Consider the following 2,868-nt stretch of genomic DNA (forward strand, 5'->3'; position numbering starts at 1 on the left):
ATATTTCCTTCTATAGATATTGCCTTTGCAAAACTTGATTGGAGCAACTGCGTTTCAACTCAACTTCCTTCATTTTCTGAAACTTTAGTTTTCCTAAGACTTTCTTCGAAACCTTCTTAAAAATGGCTTCCTCTTCTTCCTGCCCAAATTATTTCAATTTAAATGATGCTCCCACAACAACCAGTGACGCCAAAGTTTGGCGTCCATCCTTTGTATCCCAAAATCGTCATCTCACAGTTAATGATTCTGTGATGATGAATGATGCTACTGCTGTCATAGTAGCTAGGAATTTCATTACTCCAATGGATGAAATGCTGTTAACAGGGAGGTCTGAGGAAGAGGTTATTGATGACTCAATGGCTTCTAGCATTCAGAGTGCTGCTTCTGTTTCTAACATGGCTGATCGTTTGCGTGCTAGAGCAAACGAAGTTCAGAAGTTAACAACTGAAAATGCGTCTCTTCAAAGGATGCTTCATGAGTCTCAACAGGAGGTTGAGAAACTTAAAGGAGAAAATAATGCCTTGTTGAAACTAGTGAGTTCGTACTCTGTTGATACACTGAGAAGGCTAGACATGCTGCAGGTCTCCAATGAAAGAATTTTGGGAGACCACGAGAGGCTCATGGCTAAGCTTAAGAGGCGTCGTCCTCTTCCTTCAGAGGCTTCCAGAACATAATGTAATTTTATAGATTTTATAGGGCCTGCACCTTCATTGCAGGTGGAAAAAATCTATCTATTGTATGTTCCTGTTATAATAATTGCACACATTCTTAAACTTACACCTGTGGTTTTTACGTCTTTTCAAAATGGACATGAAATATGTATTGAGTAAAAACCACGATAATATCGCAATATAGTAGTGAAGAGCATTAACTACTATATACCCACAACCTCAAGTTCGGGATTTCTCATATATTTGAATCCATGTGCTTCCGGCCCAGATATAACAAAATATGTGGGGAGCCTCAATTCATCATTTGAGGTTTATATTGATATTATCAATTTCACGGTGTATTCTTAACAACTAGAATTCACAAAATATATTTCTTCCTTGAGGTGTCGATTATAACATAATCGAACTTTATTAAATCCATCATTTTCTTATGCCAAAGAAATATGTGGTGTACCACAATTGCAATAATACCTCAAGGATTGTCCATTTAACTGTTGGAACTTTAGGTTCTCAACACTGTTAGATTTTGAACTTCATGCCAAAATCACATATTCTCATGGTATGGACATTTTTACAATTTTCTGGCATCTCATTTAATTGCTCATCCATGAGTTTAAGGAACTTCAGGTTCCTTTTTGAATAGTGGTTTACTCAAAATGGTTAATATTTATGTATACGCCACTATTCACATATCCGGTACTATTCATCAAGTCATGAATACGTATCTATTCATGTGTACAATACATTTGCCAGTACAGTTATTATCCATGTGTACGGCACTATGAACCAATACGGTACTGTTACATCATTAAGGAACCCCAGGTCCTTATTTACATGTCAGGGATCAAGGACCCTCAAGTCCGATCACATGTTTACAAGTACCGGAGAGACTGCCAGCTCTCATATTAATATCATCATCAAGGATCTTCAAGTCCTGATGTAATTGTATGATGAGGATAAAGGAACTTCTGGTCCTGATCTGCATACTGTAAAAACTCATCATATAGCACAATTAATCCATAAAATAAATTGCTGGTAAATAAATTACTGGTATGGACGATAAACCCGCACCATACTTTAAATAAATGTAAATGTGCGGTAAAATAAATTCATAAATTAAATTGCTTGTTGTATGGACGTTAATCCCGCACCATACCTTAAATAAAATTAAATGTGCGGTAAAGTAAATTCATAAATTAAATTGCTTGTTGTATGGACGTTAATCCCGCACCATATCTTAAATAAAATTAAATGTGCGGTAAATTAAATTCATAAAGTATGAGGGTTAATTCCACATCATACTTTAAGTAAAAGTAAATTTGCGATAAAGTAAACGTGCTTGTATGAGCACTAATTCTGCCCCATACATTTAAATAAAAGTAAAGGCGTGGACGATAAACCCGCACCACCCTTTTAAATAAATATTTCCGTATGAGTAATAAACCTACTCCATACCATAAATAAAATAAATGTGGGGATAAAAACCTCCACCTAATGTATATGAAGTGCATAATATATCATATATTGTGGGCAATATAACTGCACCACTATTCAAGATATAATAGATGGGTTTTAAGATCACACCATCATTTTATTACAATAATTTGTGTTACAATGTGATGGGTAAAAAATTACACCACCATAAAATAACAGGACGGGGTATAAAAACCACGTCATTCCAAATTACGTTACAAAGAAGTAAATTACACAAGCATGGATGAAACAACATAGAAATTGTGAGAACACAAAAAAGAAAGTTTGCATGTCGTCGTAGTAGTAAAGTGAGAGTAGACATATGACAGAGAGGAGACAGAGAAATAACCACATAGTGTTGAGTTAGGAAAAAAATTCAGAAATAAAAAGGAGAGACTTTCGTGCTAATAACGTGTTATAAAATTACTGGGATATGTGCGAATATTGAGCTGTACGTAAAGTAGATGAGACACAGTATTTAACGAGGTTCGGCTATGCCTACGTCCTCGGAGAGCAGCATCACTAACTTTTCCACTATATAAAATAATAGGGCTACAACTTTAGTGTTTACAATATGTGTGGCTCACTGAATTTTTCTCTTGGAGAATTTCTCTCTGCTCTCTTTCCTCTCCACTCACTCACTTTCTTTCTTCCTTCTCTTCCTCTTCTCTCTTTCCTCACTCTTTCTTCTCTTCAATTTGGTGTGTTTTACAAGTGAATGAGC

The sequence above is a fragment of the Prunus persica genome, chromosome G3 (genome assembly GCF_000346465.2).
Source record: "Prunus persica cultivar Lovell chromosome G3, Prunus_persica_NCBIv2, whole genome shotgun sequence".
NCBI lineage: Eukaryota > Viridiplantae > Streptophyta > Magnoliopsida > Rosales > Rosaceae > Prunus > Prunus persica.